The sequence below is a fragment of the Rhea americana genome, unplaced genomic scaffold (assembly GCF_003343005.1).
Source record: "Rhea americana isolate MKP2758 unplaced genomic scaffold, rheAme1 scaffold_9, whole genome shotgun sequence".
NCBI lineage: Eukaryota > Metazoa > Chordata > Aves > Rheiformes > Rheidae > Rhea > Rhea americana.
Genome location: NW_028187088.1, coordinates 5,048,087 through 5,064,888, shown reverse-complemented (window position 1 = coordinate 5,064,888; position 16,802 = coordinate 5,048,087). Strand labels below are relative to the sequence as shown.

At 39.9% G+C, this 16,802-nt stretch overlaps 1 protein-coding gene across 9 annotated transcripts in view; it reads left to right on the top strand.

Moving 5' to 3' along the window:
• CALD1 (caldesmon 1) overlaps positions 1-16,802 on the top strand; it is a 197,314-nt gene that overhangs the window by 67,075 nt on the left and 113,437 nt on the right. For 7 of the 9 annotated variants that reach the window (XM_085324211.1, XM_085324207.1, XM_085324200.1 and 4 more), the window contains one exon: positions 11,738-11,831. The exons of the other annotated variants lie outside the window; for them this stretch is intronic. The gene's annotated coding sequence lies outside the window, so the exon portion shown is untranslated. The remainder of the gene's footprint in view (positions 1-11,737; positions 11,832-16,802) is intronic. 9 annotated transcript variants of the gene reach the window in all.

Genomic DNA, 16,802 nt, shown 5'->3' with positions numbered 1-16,802 from the left:
TGATCTTTCTTTGATTCAGCCAGAAATTATATCCTTGTTCAACTGGAAATGAATAGTTTTGTAGACAATTTGGATTTAAGTGTTCTAGTTTGTGGAGTCTTCCTCCATCAGCTCTTCCACAGTATCTTTTCAGAACAACTGCCTCTAGTGATATATTTCATATGAATTACAACCTTTAACATCTTAAAATTTAAATAAGTAGTAAAGCAGATGGTGAGAGAAAGTAAAAGTTGTAAACAAGGTAAGATTTTGAAATGGGGTGTGGAATTAGTGTGATGAAATAGTTAAGATGATGCTGTTTTGTGGCTAAGACCTTGGTAGGAGAAAGCTTCTTGGAGGTCAAATATAATGAAAGCGCACCAAAAAGGTGTAAGCTAGGGGACTGAAAAACGTGGTGGGGAGAGACTGAGGAGGTAGTCAGCCTTTAAAAGCAGTTAATCTTTATGTCCTTGGAATGTATGAAAAGCCTGAACCCAGCCTTTGGATCCTTCAATTTTTCTCTGCTACTGGAATAACTCTTGTCTTCAAAGAGCATTTGCGTAGTAAAAACTACAAGAAACAGTGTAAGACCTTTAGTGGCCAATTTTCTTCTGCTCTTAGATAGAATTAAATTGTACTGATAATAAAATGCATCTCCTATCCAGGTGTGAATAACCTCAGCCTCAGAGTTTGATCCAAGGCTGAGCTTGGAAGGATTAATGTGAATCTGCTGAAACCTTCCTTAACGTGTCTGTCCAAYGAGGGCCTCTATCAGTTACGTACAAGCTATTGCAGTCTCAGTACAGTCATGCATGCTTGCATAGCTAGCAAGAAGGACAGCAGAGAGGATGAAATAATTAACCAAGAAGTAAAACTGATAGTCTCTGGCTTTTTTTTAATCAAGGAAGCATTCATGTGAGAGAATGAGAATGCCTTAAAAATAAGTAGCTCTGGTGKTGCTGCATACTGACTTGAATTTTATGACCAGTTTTTTTCTGCAAAATCTATAAATACTTCTTTGGGAGGGAAAGGGGGGAAGAAGAGGGGAGAGAGGTGAGAAGGGGAATGAGAATGAAGTAAAATAAAATTCCTTTTTTTTTCTTTTTAAATGGAATGCTAACCAATCCCTTGGCAACAAAGCCCATGTTTATTTTTAATTAAAAAATAACATAGCTGGGTTGACTTCAGTTTTCCCAGCTGCTATTCTTCCATCGCAACAGCTTTCTGGCCTGTTTTCCCTAGCTGATTTCTTTCATTATTTGCACTTAGCTTGTATGTGTTACATGGATTTTATGTAATATTTCCTACCATTGAAAGTAAGGCTAACAGTCTAAACAAGTAGCCGGGGGTCAGTCATCTCCCAGATTCTCATCTACAATACCTGAGCTTGCCTTTCCCTTTGGAAAAGTAGTAGGTGTGACAAGAAYAACTTTTTATGTGCACATTCCATGCTGTTTATATGACTGCCAAGCAAGAAAAGATTTAAACTGCATACAGAATTTATGAGTTATAGTTCATTAAAATAAATGGACTAGGTTTGGCAAAGTCCAGGTATCACTGGGTGCTCAGGTAGTGTTTGAAGGCTGAAAGGCAGCCTTGGTTAGTTTTTTTTGAGATGATCTATTGCTAACTGCCAGTTTTTGTGTTTGCACATTAGGTAAAAGGGTGGCAAGTAGGTGTGTTTGCYATGCCTTGTCCAAGAACTTTGTCTTCTCCTTCCATGGGGCAGAACTGGAAGTGTTCAGGGTAATGGACACTTTTCTCACCATCTAATGAAAAAGCTGATGACTTGCCTAGTGGAGAAGATGGTGTCTATCCTTAAAAATCAACCTGGTTTCTCAAATGGACTGAAATTTAAATTTTTGTGTGGACATTTAAGGTCCTTGAGTATTTGGAAGTATCTACCACTTTCTGTAGGGGTTCTTAAGCTAATGAAAGTTGAGATATTAATGCTGTGGCCTAGAAGGTATGTGTACATGTGTCAGTCAGTCATAGCAAACAATGCYATCAGCAGTGGGACCTGACAGCATCAAAGCTACAGCTATTCCTGGATAGAGATCTACTAGCTGGAGTATAAGCAGTGGTTTCCTGGAACCTGTCCATGGAAGAAGACAGAACTGTATGTGTTAATGACCAATAACACTACTGCTGGGACTCTGTCCCTGTGCTGCATGATTTGCAGGCTTTACGTGTATAATGTAGTCATTTAGAAAGCCAACTATTTCCATCACTTGTCCTTGAATAAGTGGCAGCATTCTGGTGCACAGTGATATTTTACCTTTGTGGAAGTTTATCTGCGCTCATCTTGCCTCAGTTAGAAGCCAGGATAAGGGCCAGAATGAATKAATATGAAAGATTATAATCTGAAGAAATAATGTTATGCAAACATTTTTTAAGCCCAAGAGAGATTTGAGTGATTGGAGATTTCTGGAGAAAGTTCTATGCTGACTTTTATTTTATCAGGATCAGTTTTTCCCTGCCTTACTGTATTCTTCCTGAATTAAACTGACATGCATTAACAGGTAAAAGAAGATAAAATGGCATATGTCAGTCCGTGTTAAAGTGGACCTGCCATAATACATGGAACTGTTGACATCTGTTAATGATGTTACTCTGACATTTGACACTAATGTCTCATGAGATTTTTTCTTCGAGTTCTTAAGAAATGATTTAATATTTCTCATTAATTTCTGATTTCTGCGTCATAGTATTTGCAGATTATTTCCCTGATCCAAAATGATGACTATGGTGGGACTGAATGTATGTGTTACTTGGAGAATGGTGTTTGCCATGTTAATCTTTGGCAGGTGACTGAGTTTGCTGTCATGGTGAACACTTGGGATCAGGATAGGAAACGGAGAGGGAACAGATATCAGGAGGTAACAGGGAGGAGTAGGAGCCAGTGCAGTAGGATACAGGGCAAGAGATAGGTTAAGGCTGATGTAGGAGAATGTGAGCAGGAGCATGAGACAAAAGAGTTGAGAACAGTCTGGTGGAGGGGGCATGGTGGACATGATAGGTAAGAGCCTGACGGAAAACAGAGGGAAATAAGGGGCAAGAAAGTGAAGATAAGATGTAAATGAGGTGTCTGAAAATTGCAGAGAGGAAATCACTGCTTGTGAATTACTTCATTAACCTTTCTGAGCAAGGTGATTGAAAGGGATGGAATAACAGGAAAGAATCACTTTTAAGAGTTTAGAGCAGTGAAATCATGTGATTTGGGCTGTGTCTTACTAACAGAATACCAGAAGAATGTCTTATTAGGAGAGTAGTGTGAATTGGAAAACTGAAAGGAAATGGTATTCAGAAAAAATCTGAAATAAATCTGTAAGTATAGAAAGTGGAACTAAATGTTCCCCCCAAGTTTGGGAACATTAATTCCTAGAGYTTCATTTTGACTCATTATAGGAATGTTCCCCAGGGACCAACCTAGAAAACTGGAATCAGAACTTTTGTACCCAAGGGAGGGTGTTCTTCTCCAGGGATTTTCTGCTATCCCATCTCCAGTGAAAAATCCATGTGAAGGGAAGGCACAGAAGATGTTCACATGAACCTTCCCTGCTGAGGGAATGTCTTCATTTGCACAAAGCTCTTTTCTGAACTGCTTTATTTTGATGGGAGCTGTGAGCTGCAGGATCCACAAACAGTAACTTTTAGCACAAACACTAATCCAGTGAATCAGAATTCTTTTCAGAAATGTCATCAATTAAAATGCCCTGAAAGGATGTAACTTGCAAAATGTGCACTACAGTTTTGTCTTTCCTAATACTCATCCCAGACATGTGTTCATGTTCAATAACTAAATAAGACATAGGAAAACAGCTTTCTCCAGAGACTTTTTTTTTTTTTTTTTTTTTTTTTTTTTTACTATAGGCATATATTAGCTGTGCTTTTCTGCCTGTTTTGAGCAAATTCTTTCATTTGTCATGTTGACTGATGCCATTAGCTGTTAAAAGATGCTTTATATCTGTCCACTTGCTGTCTGTTGCAAGTGACTATTTTCTGAATCATTATACATTAATTCTTTATGGATTATTAACATTTGAATCAGAGCTCTGAGCATTCTGAAACCTTTTCCCAAATGGGACAATGAACCCCACACATCTTGCAGTTGTTACAGCAGTTGGTAGCAGATACTTTGAAAGTTTTGCTGTAGCCAGTTGACTTAATATCTCAGGAGATGTAGATTTGCAAGGAATTTGGGACTTATTATCAGTAAATGATGTCGCTTGGTAGCATGTTCTATAGCAGACACACTTGTATACATGGTCAGTGATGAAGGAGAGCTTATGTTCAATTTGGAGATCCTCAGAAAGGAACATGGCAATTTTTGACTTTCAAATGTAAAAGCGTTTGTCCTTCCAACTCTTCCTGAGTTGACTATTTGTTGGTGCACATGTTGCTGCTCTGCTTGGGAGACAGGCTTACATGAAAACAAATGTTTATTCTGAAACAAACTTGACCTGTTCTTGTTGTTACTGATATCCATGGGATCTTGAGTGCTGTCTGTCTATTCCTGCAACCCTCTGTCTATTCCTGTGGGCAGTAAGTGCTGAAAAAAACAGGAGGAGACAAGGAATCTGATTTTCTGCTAATGTGAATGTCAGTGCTCTGTGGTTACCAAATGGCTTCTGCTTAGTAGCATGAACATGGCCAAAGAAGGAAGCAAGTGCTATATTTGTGTGGCTGAGGATGACATTCCAGCCACATCTGCTCAGATATACACATACCTCATTTATTTGTTAGCTTGTTCTTTCAAGAATAACCACGCAAAGACCTTGCAATCTACTTATAGTCGGTATCATAAGCTGCATCTAGTCTTGGTTTTTGGTTGTGTTTAACCTCATGAAGCAATTCTCTTGCCTTTCCTGTCTCATGCCAGGACATGTTGAATAAAAGCCTGTATCTAGGCAATTGTTATATCAGCCCTTGCTCACTTCTATTGAGGTAGAGTTGCTGAAGGGGGATGATTGTTCTTAAAACGCTTATGGTGYTCCACTGCCGAGATCATAGAATCATAGAATCAGTAAGGTTGGAGGGACCTCTGGAGATCATCTAGTCCAACCTTCCTGCTCAGCAGGGTCACCTAGAGCATGGTAGACAGGGTTGCATCCAGGTGGGCCTTGAAGATCTCCAGAGAAGGAGACTCCACAACCTCTCTGGGCAACCTGGTCCAGTGCTCCGTCACTCTCACRGGGAAGAAATTCCCCCTCACGRTCAGGCRGAACTTCCTGTGCTTCAATTTCTGCCCATTGCCTCTTGYCCTGTCACACAGGACAACTGAAAAGATTTTGTCCCTGTCCCCTTGACACCCTCCCTTCAGGTACTTGTACACATTGACAAGATCCCCCCTCAGTCTTCTCTTCCCCAGGCTGAAGAGGCCCAGCTCTCGCAGCCGTTCCTCAYAGRGCAGRTGCTCCAGCCCTCTGATCATCTTTGYAGCCYTACRCTGGACTCTCTCCAGTAGCTCCATGTCTCTCTTGTACTGGGGAGCCCAGAACTGGACACAGTACTCGAGATGAGGCCTCGCTAGGGCTGAGTAGAGGGGCAGGATCACCTCCCTCCACTTGCTGGCAACAGTCTTCCCAACCTAAGGCATTTCTAAATCAACCTAAGATCAAACTAAGGCATTTCTAAAGAACTGAGAAGCAGCATGCTATCTCCTAAAACTTTGTAGGTCAGATGAGTTGTTATTTACTAAAGTATTAGCAGTTTCATCACAGGGAAGAGACAGATTTTCCTCCTTCACACTCTCCCTAATGTATATTAACCTGCCTTGCATTATTTTAAAGACCCATAGACAGTGATTCAAATTTGTAGTTAAGAACATTCATTGAGCGTCTTAGCATACAGAATCGGGTACCCTGGAGTTTGGCTCTGGAGAACTATGTGTTCTGCTATGCCCATGGGGTTGGGAGTGGATTAAACCTGAGGTCCAGAGAGCCCGCAACAAGCTGAATGCCAAAGGGTGGATGTTGGAGAAGGATTTCTTTCCTCCCTGCCCCTCATGTCCAATATAGTCTGCAGCTGGGCTGGAAGAGGCACTGCTGACATCATGCTTTCCCTCTTCTCTGACTCTTTACCTCTAGACCCTGAGCACATCTGGACTATTAAGACCATCAGCCCTGTACATTATGCAGCCTGTGTGGTTCATGAACAAAAAGTAGGATGAGGTGGGGAACCTTTTCCTCCATCTCACTTTTATCCCTCCATCTCACTTTTCCCCTATGCATCTATACTTATTGATACTTTCCTGTGTCACTGAAATCTTCCTCAGATGAGACCATGAAATGATGAAACTGTAATAGGCTAAGTGCTTTATATCATTTGAAAACTAACAGTGGTATATGCACATAGCTACATATTTGAAAGATTAAAGATTTCATAGAAGACCTGTGGGCTTTGTCCTCATGGTCACAGGACCACAGTAAAGCTATCATTTTTCAGCTGAGGTTGAGATGGCACTGGAACTCCCTAATCCTTTTTTAAATAACATAAATCCTTTTTGAAATAATGTATTAACATATATAACATAATAGTATATTAAATTAATTGAGAACTATTAAATCACAGATTTCTACTGTGTTGATTGACCTCTTCTGTACTTGGTTTAGGAGGTCTTTGGGAGTAAGAACTACGTTTTTGTCTTGCTGTTTGTATAGCACCCAGAATGCTGGGGCTTGTCAATACTACTGCAGTCCCAATTGTAACATTGACAAAAAAAATTGCTAACTAAGGAATCACTGCAGCCATCTGGGAAATAGAGCTTAGACAGAGCAAACCATCCATGTTCAACAGAGCATGTAARTGCGCGCTCAATCTGAAGTCAATGGGCTTTAACTATAGTTTTTAAAATTAAACTTCATTGTGTATTGTTGCAGGGGAATTAATAGGTGTTTTTATTTACTTTAAATTCTGATGTTGCGTACTGATAAGCTGCGTAAGTGGTTAGGTGAGCAGTTCACAGGAGATGAGGAGACAGCCCACCACCCTTTTTTAGGTCATGCTGGAAAATAAATTCCTTGGGCACCTGCCTGATGTTAGTGGATGAGTACAAGGCTTCCTGTGCCCCTCTTCTGATGTTATGGTGGTTCTGCCAAACACCATAATAAAAGCCTCCTTTGTTAAAAATGATTGAATATCTGAGGAAAAGTTGGAAAGGTTTTTAAGTGCTCCCTTGAGGTAAAGTTGGAAAGTCTTTTTAAAAAAAAAAATTTAAATACTCCGTCTGTAATGTCTTCCTATATAAATAAACTGCATGGCAATCTTGACATAAGAATTGAAGGGAAAAATAGAAATCTGGAAGAAATGAATAAACAAAGAAATACTTCACCTGTACTGTTTTTTTAAAAGATGGTTTTCTTCTCCCATTTTCATAACTTGTGAAAAAATTAATTTGCCCAAGAGCCAATACTGAAATCTATTGGCAAAAATCCCTAGCTTTAACCTAACAGAATGAGATCCCAGGTTAACCTGTGGCTGTAGGGCAGTAAAGATGGTGGGGCCAGATTCTTCGCAGTGGTGCCTAGTGAAAGTACAAGAGGAAATGGACACAAATTGAAATACAGGAAATTTCATTTAATCGTAAGAAAAATTTTTTTTACTCTAAGGGTGATCAAACGCTGGAACAGGTCCCAGAGAGGTTTTGGAGTCTCTGTCCTTAGAGGTATTAAAAACCTGACTGGAGATGGTCCTGGGCAGTGTGCAGGCCCTGGTCGAACAGGGGGTTTGGACTAGATGACATCCAGAGGTGCCTTCGACCTCGAACAATTTGTGAGTGTGAAATGCAATACTACATTTAAAGGATGAAGGAGGAATCCTTCTTATTATATAATATGTCACTAACAGAATGCAGGAGATGGATTCTCTCTTTTGCCCAAAGTGCACTGAAATTGTCCTTTATGGTGCTTCTACTCTCCTACTGATATTATTTCACTTTTCTAAATGATTAAGTAAGTGCTTATGACTGAAATCTAGATGTCCTATTTCCAGAAGAGCTTCTTGACCACCTTGCTGTTGGGCAGTTTGGGATTGTTCCATAATGGGTGCTGGAATGAAAAACATTTTCTATTTGCACACCATCTAACTATGCATTAGGTGACTTAGCTGAGAAGTGGCATAACTGAATTCCAGCATTAGTACRAAGGTTTAATTACTTCTCTGAGTGAACTGTTTCTTCCCATAGCACTTCAGTGAGCTGTGGATGTCTCTGCTATGGGATTTTACTGAATGTTTACAGGTAATGGAAGTACTAGTGAAAGAAAGCTGCCATGGAGAACAGTAAATATGCATGTTCCGCCTTTCAGGCATTCTGGAAGTCACAAACTGTGACTGGGAGGCTGAGAGTGTTCATGGGAAACAACATTATATGCTTTTCCTGTTCTTATACTCTACCCTAAACATCTGATACCAGCTATTGTCAGAGACAGGATATTAAGCTGGTTGGGCACTTAYGCTGCTGTGATCTAGTCCCTCTTTTACTCTTAGATAGGAAGGAATGTAGAATATCCTAGAGTTAGGACAYCCCTTGGGAAGATGTAGGCTGAAATCCCTTCCGGAAGAGACGAGATCTGAACCCTGTCGAGGTCCTAACCACTGAACTAGTGGATAAAATGGGCCAGCTAGAGCATGTAACTTTGTTAATTAGACTCTCTAATTCTATTTCTGTTCAAAGCTACCTGGTGAAATGGACTCAAATTCACTAACAGAGTAAGAAGGAACCATACTTTTCGTGTGTGTGTGTGTGTGTGTGTGTGCGTATGCATATATCATTCATCTGAAAGACCTGATTAAGTGTCAGAGGTCACCTTCTGAAGGCCTTGGATGTGCTTTGGTTTCCCTAGCTACACAGACAAGGTAGTAAAAATTCCCTCACTTCTTAGGCCACAAAGAACTTTTGATAAAAGCATTTATGTTTTTAAAATTGTAATTAATGGATACTGGCATCCTAGTTCCACTGTGTGCTTGAATGTGCAGTGCTGGGTGTGTGTCTAGGTTTGCAATGCTATTAATGCCATTGCTTGAGTGATAGCAGAATATGAACCTAATGTTTATGGTTGGGGGAATTCTAAGGACAGAAGAATCACTAAAACTTGGGCCAATTTTTACAATTGAAGATTACAAGCCATAATGTGTCCAAACTCTAGTGATGTTTCTTGGATTGGAGGGTTTAGATTTATGAAGTCTGGATTTCGACCCGGACCTGAACTTCCTTCATGCTCAAGTTGTGTGGAAATTTCCTGTTTGGTTCTTAGCCCTTTATAGTCATTTCACAATGGAATTGTGATGTGATGGAAGTTCTTTTGGATAGCAAGTAGTGAGAGAACATATTACAGTCATTTTATTGAGATTATAAATTATGTTGAGCTCAATTCAGAAAAACGTTACTTTAGGACAGAACRAATACAAGGGAAATAGACTGCGCAACTTGAATATTAGCAACAATGTAGGAGAGAAAAGGAGACTCTTTTTCACAGAGCTGTCTCCAGTTTTAAAAAATCTTGAAGATGTTCAGGGGAGCAAACAGTCTGAAGCAGAAAAAGCCTTCTAGACTTAGAAACCCGTGTAGTGCATGATCAGAATGTCATCAAGCTATTCCTGCTGAGAGTCAAGTAGTAAGCACTAAGCAAATAGAAAAAAGCAAAGTCAACTTTTCAGAGCAGTGCAAAAGTCTGAATGAACTCAGTAACCTGGAAGGGCTTTCAAGCGGTACATGAGTCAGAGCTCTGTGGACTGATAGAGCCCAGTCTGCTCTGTCTATAAGCAGGAGTAACCAGTGAAAGGAAGATGTTGAGAAGCTCCTGGTTGTGCTTTTCAGACCTTGATTATTAGAGATGTCCTCTCACACTGCTCTGCAGTGTGATATATAATGCTTACTAAGCATCAAAATGGGATTCTGATCTCTTTTGAATCTGATATTAAAACTTATAATGGAATGAATAAAAATGTTGGCTTTGACCACYCCAAAGCTTTCAATAATGTAAACCACAAGCAGGTGTCTATAAAACCTAGTGACCAGACTGTGGAAACCATTTTTGAAGTTGCTGAATAGTCATTTACATTAAGAGTCCCCAAAAGTCAGTGAGAGTGCCCTCTGAATAACCAGATATTAATACAAATACACTCTYATATGCTGATCCTCAATTACTTATAATAAACTTCAGTAACTTAAATAATCTATTTCACCTGCATACCACATTGTCAACAGGATGTGTTATATGGAGATGCTTAGGCACGAAGAGGATGGACCATGCAGGCTCTCTGAAGAAAGCTTGCATTTATTTTTAGTATGGTGAGTCTCTATACTGCCAAGTGGTAGCTGAATGCAGAGTGAATCGTCAAAGAAAAATGAAGCTGCTTTTCACTCTATTCCTAGGTGTCCATTACGAGTTTCCACTACATTGCCCACAAATTATTGTACTATCTTTGTATCAGGGTGGCAGCTCTTCTGTTCTGCTTTAAATTGACATTTATAGAGGTGTTGTCATATTGTGTCAGAAAAAAAAAGCTCTAGGCTAATACCCTATATCTGACCATGATGCTGAGACAACTGCTTATAGTAAAGCAGAAGAGGCAAGGTAAGTTTAGAGTGGCTCCTATTATATGCTCTTGCAGAGGCTTGACCATCTTTCCTTTGAGACTTTCTAATCTAGAGATCACATCCAGATTATCATCTCTCACRCCTGATAAAACTGTCCTTCATTTTTTGCTTGTAATTCCTTCTTGAACTCTGATTTTTGCATGACAGGAAACAACATTTAGTGTTTCAAAACCGTTCAGGATTTTAGAGGTCCTTCTCATATCCTGCTTCAATTACCTCTCTCTTCCAAATGAAGACTCACATTCTACCTAGCCTCCTAGCTAGGAACTGTCGAAGCTCTGATTGTTATTGGTGTCCTTCCTGGGGTGACTTCTTGAGATAGGGTAACCAGAACTTCACACAAAAATGAGAAAATAGGTATGCCATGTATTTATGTGTGTGACCTAGATAAAACAAAAATTGTGCTCCCCCCCCCAATTCTTAACATGCCTTTTGATAATTGCTAACTGATCAGCTGGTATTTTCAGAGAGCAGTTTCTTAGACTCCAAGATCTCTTTGCTGAGTGATATTGGCTCACTTAGAGTTGATCACTGTGTACGTACAGATTTATCTGSTTATTTTTCACCCCTGTACTTCTGCTTGCAAGCACTCACTAAATTCAGTCTGCCCTAGAAATTCGTTGTGAACAATTTCCCTGGCTCATTGCATTGACTTTAGATTTTATTATAATGAATAATCTTGTATCATCTGCAGACTTTGTTCTTCTTACTGTTCATCTGCTTTTGCRGAACACTTCTGAACATGTTGAACACCACAAGTCCCAGTATAGATCCTTAGGGAGTTGCACTGGAAACTTTGCTCTGTTATGGAAACTCACTAGCTAGTTTGATTCTTTGCTTCTTATCTTACTAATCACAAGAGAACGTTGTGCTCAGCCCATATCAGCTTTACTTCTTAAAGAGGTTTTAGTGAGAGACTCTGTTGAGAGCTTTTGGGAATTTCAAGTCTGTTTTGTCAAATGCTAGCTTATAGAGCTTTTAATAGTGGTTTTTTCACTATTTTCACAAAATTTTGCTACGTTGTATTTCATTCTCTAAAAATATCGGGGCTTTGCTAAGGAGGACTTTACCAAAGGCATATGAACAGTGCTTTTTCCCCCCATGTTTGCAATAACTACGCTATTGCTAACCAGTGCTCACTCTTTGATTTCTCCATAGCAATCACCTCTTGTTTCTGGAGTTGTCATTTTGAATTCATCAGCAGCTGGTTTGTTACYGAAACAATCAGATTATTTCCTCTGATTTCCTTCCTGTGAGTATGATTAAAATGCTTGMTTGCTTGCTTGCTAAATTCCTTGCTAATGGAATTCAGAGGTGTTTTATATTGCTTTTTTAAATATAGGGGTTGATTTCTGTCTGTGTGCTTTCTTGTTTTTTTGGGGGCTAATCCAAATCCCTCTGAAAGTCAATGGACAGCTCTGCCTTCAGTGAACAGCGGTTAGACCTCTCACTGATACTCCTTTGGAGTCATTGTCACCACAGATTACTTTCTTCAGAACTGATAGCAAATTTTAAAGATTTTATCTTGAATTTTATTTTCAAGTCAAAATCTTGGAATTTTACAATACTTATTTTGTGGGTGCCTTTTTTTTTCCACAGCTGTATCTATTTTTCTCTTGGATTTCAGCAAGTTTTCTGCTTGCAGTGTGCAGCTGAAATGATACTTACTTCTGTTAAGCTCAAGCATAGATGGTGTTTCTGTCCTATTGTATTTTCTGCTGTTTTCAGAGCAAGCAGGCTCTGAGGGGTCTGCGTGAGTATGGGAGGTCCAAGTAACCGTGCTTACTATTTAAAACATGTAAGACTTAAGAGACATTTTTTACAAACACTTTTCTCCCACTTCACTTCTAGAACAACAGAACAAGTGAGTGCCCYGAAAGGGCTCACAAACAAGTTAGAAGAAATGTTTCTAAGGTCTGTAAACTACAGCCCCTCAGTATACAGAAATTCCAGACTGGAGACAAACTGAGGACTCGCTTTAAGTTATAGCAGTGCTTATGACAGCAGACTGATGGGGTCAGAAATGCTGCACTGAGGTCAAGGCAACTCCCTTCGATACCAGCATCCTCAGTCAACTCAGGGTACAGTGAGCTTCTTATTCCCACCAACAGGTGACCACGCTCTCTGTGTGCCTGAACCTCTTCTGTACCTCTGCCCTGTTACCTTCTTTCTGGCTAGAGCAGTGTGGAGGAAGACAGCGAGYGGGCTGGAGGCTGAGAGCTGGTTGCGTTTCTTTCATCTCAAGCAGCCTCCTCCCCCTGGTCAGGAATGCTAGTTCTGGGCCCATTTTTAGCTGTTTTTTGTTGTCATCCTTGAGGAAACAAATTTAACTTTGCCTACACTTCTGAGAAGGTCTGTGTAAGTGCTGGATGGACTGATAATTGTTGCAGGCTGTTCTCTGCCTGGATTGCTCTGAATTCTGTATTACTTTTGAGCTCTTAGGGAGTATTTGAGACTGGAGCCAGATACAGTGTGGGATTTCCAGTTTGTGGAAATTTTGGTATTCCAAAATTATGATTTCTTTCTGATTCAGAACAAGATAAAATTTTCCATAAAACACTTCTTCCAGTGAGATCACTGAATTTACGCTCCTATATGCTTCCTTGGGTACGTTCATGATGTACCTAAATACCTTAAAAATCTGAGCCAAGAAGATTAAGGCCATGGTTTCCAAAAGAGAGTGGGATCAGACATGCAAGTACTCTACCCTGTGCTTAGGATGAGACATTCAGAGATCAGTGACTGCCCTCCAGAGTTCCTCTGACAGCTCGGCAACTGGAGCAGTAGACCTGTCTGAGCGTGCAAACTGTGGCGATTCAGCAAGACTCTTCAGCTGTTCATAGCTGACATCTGYACTTAAGTGTACTTCTGAGCTGGTGCCTTACTTTGATGCATAAAGTGCCTCTGAAAATCTATCCCTCAGTGACTCATTCATCTACTTCTAGTGGAGAGTACAAGGAGAGCTTAATCTGCCTCATGCTAAAGTYCCATTGTGTTTGCATAGCACTCGTCAAAATGGAAGAATAATTCTGTCACAAAGAAAAAAAGGCAAAATATGATAATACATTCCACAGTTCACCTTCTCTTCCCATTGTAAATCTGGCCAGATGGGAAGATGATCTTTAAAGGACAGGAAGGAAAATACTACAGCAAGAAAAAAGCCAGTAGTTGTCTTTAGAAAATTATTGAAACAAACTATGTAGGCCAATATACTCATTTTGAAAGGAATAAAAATCAACAAAATATCTGTGAAGAACTAGAAATAAAGCACATGTCTTTACCTTAGTATAAAGTGCATTAATGTAACTTGGTATTGATGTGACAGTCCTGTAAGTCTTCTGTTAGTTAATTCTTGGATACAGCCAAGTCAGAGTTTTGAAGAGAAACTGAGACATGCTCATATAAATTCCTGTCAGCTTATACAGTTAAGGTTCAAAAGGACTAGTTAACAACGGTGGCTTAATCTTCCTTGGAAATGTGTGTTTTGTTAAAAGTCAAGATACTCACTGTTAAGCATTCTATATGAAAGGGTTTGGTCAGCTCTTCTCTTAAATATTCAGGACTGAAAGTATTTCTGTATAGCCTCTGATGGCTAGTTTTCTGTTATTTTTTTGGTGATGAGTTATACCGAGATGTGTGTAGGGTCTTCCTTCTCTGATCTGTCTTCTCTGCTGCTCAGAAGAGGAGATATAACATCAAATCTTGCCTCAGCTCTGTCAGTCAGGATGGGCTGAAACTGGGTATAATTTAGCAGCCTGAGTTTCCCAGTAGGTTCTGGGATTTCAGGTGACCTCTGTTCATGGCCAGGGCATTTTTTGATAAAGGGTCTCTTGTGAGAGATGAGAACGTATTGGTTTTTGTGTAGCGTAACATTCCTGAAGAGGTGCTAAGGCCAACTGTTTGGGGTTTTGTTTAGTTTAATATCAGGAGAGCAAGCTCAAGAAGTAATAGCGTTGTTCTTCCTGCGCAATTCACAGTCCCATGAAAATGTGATGGCTGCCTTTTACTGCTTGCTGAGCCCCGACTGGTGGGTGTCATCTGCTAGAAAAGTCTGCCTGAAAGAAATATGCAGCTAATAGGCAGTTGAAACCAAAAAAAGCAGAGCATCCTTTAGATATAGAAAGTTCTGCTTCATTTAAGGGAGAACCAAAACAAGTAAACCTGCTGTGACTCATCCAAAATTTTGGATGAAGAACATTTTTTATTTTCCAGGAATTACACCACCTAGGAATTGTAAAACTGACACATTGAGTAGCTGAAGAGCAATCTGCTTCTAATAAACCCAGCCCTGCCAGACACAGGTTTAAGAACAAAACAAAAAAGGAAAAAAAAATAAGTGTAAGGATAATGTGTAGAGGCAGACTCATTGTTGTGCTTGGAGTGAAGGGAGTGGAGTTGATTATCTGCATCTTCTCAGTAGGTAGAGAGCAGATATAGCTCACTGGGAGGATATGGCAGGAGCATGCTGTGCTTTGGCTCCGTTAGCTGGCAAGCAGTCCTTCGGAGAGCAGTGCCAAGCACAGCTTAGGCACAGCAGAAGCTGTATCTTATTGTCTTCTGTGCGATATTAACCTTCTCAGGCAGGGAACGTGTGCGCTGAGGGAGAAAGAGGCTGGGCGCTGTGATTGTTCGGTCTTTGACGGCTACTCTTTCTCAGCTCAGTTGGGCTAACCTCTCCCATCACTTTAAAACTGAAATGCTGATGCTTTGAACTTCCCAGAGATGATGTTCACTTGTAGGAGATACAGTTTATGGAGCAGTCTGAGCTGTTCCAGAGAGATGGGGCCAATTGTTCAGAACCCTGATAAACACCATATTGTGCAGCATTTAAAAGGGGCAATATTTCCCTAATTTCCAGGATGTTGGGAGACTTACCTTTCATACATTACTATGATGTTTTCTGATCCCAGGATTAAAGAGACTTGGTCAAAAACTTTTAGATGATCTGGAAGCAGGAGCTAGCTGAAATCTCAAAAGGACATCTTGTCTCAAACTAATGCTGTAGACCCAGGTGCTGTGGAGGGTAGTCTTAGAAGTGCACCAGCCCAGTTACATGTTTATTTGAACTGAGTTTGAACTCCCAATTTCTGGAAATTCCCCTATGTCTGTTTTCCAAGAAGAGACTGATCCTTGCAGTTTTTTGCACATGAGTGCTGTGGTTTGGAGTTGTTAAGTCTTTGGCCTGACTCTCACTTTCACTACAGTCCCTTTACACAGCACATGCATTCTGCTTCGGGGATCTTAAAATAAGAGTAGATGACATTTAGTAGCGTAAATGAGAAACAGGTCCCTTAAAAAAGAAAAAAAAAGAAGAAAAATTTGAAATTGGCTTTCCCTGAATTGCTTGAGTGCTGACCTTGAAAAAGCCCTTAAAGTCTCTGCAGGCAGACTGACATTTTTTAGGAGAACAGATACCCCAGACTGCAAGAGATTACCTGAGGCAAGTGATTTTTTTCTTCCTTTTTAAGAGAAATTCTTTTCCGCTACACTTGGTACCCACATGTCTGTTTTACAGCTCTATTTTCTTGTCACACAACTTCAGAACTTCTGGTGTAATTTTCTCATCCTCCTTCTTTAGAATTTTTTTCTTCAACTTATTAGTTGTTATAAATTTTCTTATATTTTTGTTATATGAAGCAAGTTAAAGCAATCCACTTGTATTTTGAATATGGGGAGGTTTATGTGGGGGCAATGTTTAAATATATTTTGAGAAGGGAGGTAAGAAAAGCTGTCATCCATCAACTGGTATTAGTCCAACTTTGAAAGTTTGATAGAAACTGAATCTGACTGTTAACGTAGACATGATACAAATTAGCTGTGACTTTATGATACCAGCTGTTTCTCTGACAGGGTAAAAGGGCGCATAGCTAGAATAGCATCTTTTGTTGAAAGTAGTGTTTCCCTTTGTTAAATATGGGAGCCTCAGGGGAAAAATTGTAGTCCTTAGTTATGTGACGTGCAGTCTGCAACATGTTCATGGAGCTTGAGGGGTTTTTGCTGATCTTTTTCAAAGACAGGGTTATCATAAGTATTCCATTTTTGCTAGTTTTATCATTGTAGGACAAATCTCACTGTCATACTTTTGCCTTGTGTTACAACTGGGGACTATTTTCTTTAGAAATACAAAGAAAACATTGAATAGCAAAACCTGAGAAAAGTCTGTGAAAAAGACACCACAGATCTCAAGATAAAATTTAAGTCCATTAATTATTGTTATTCATTG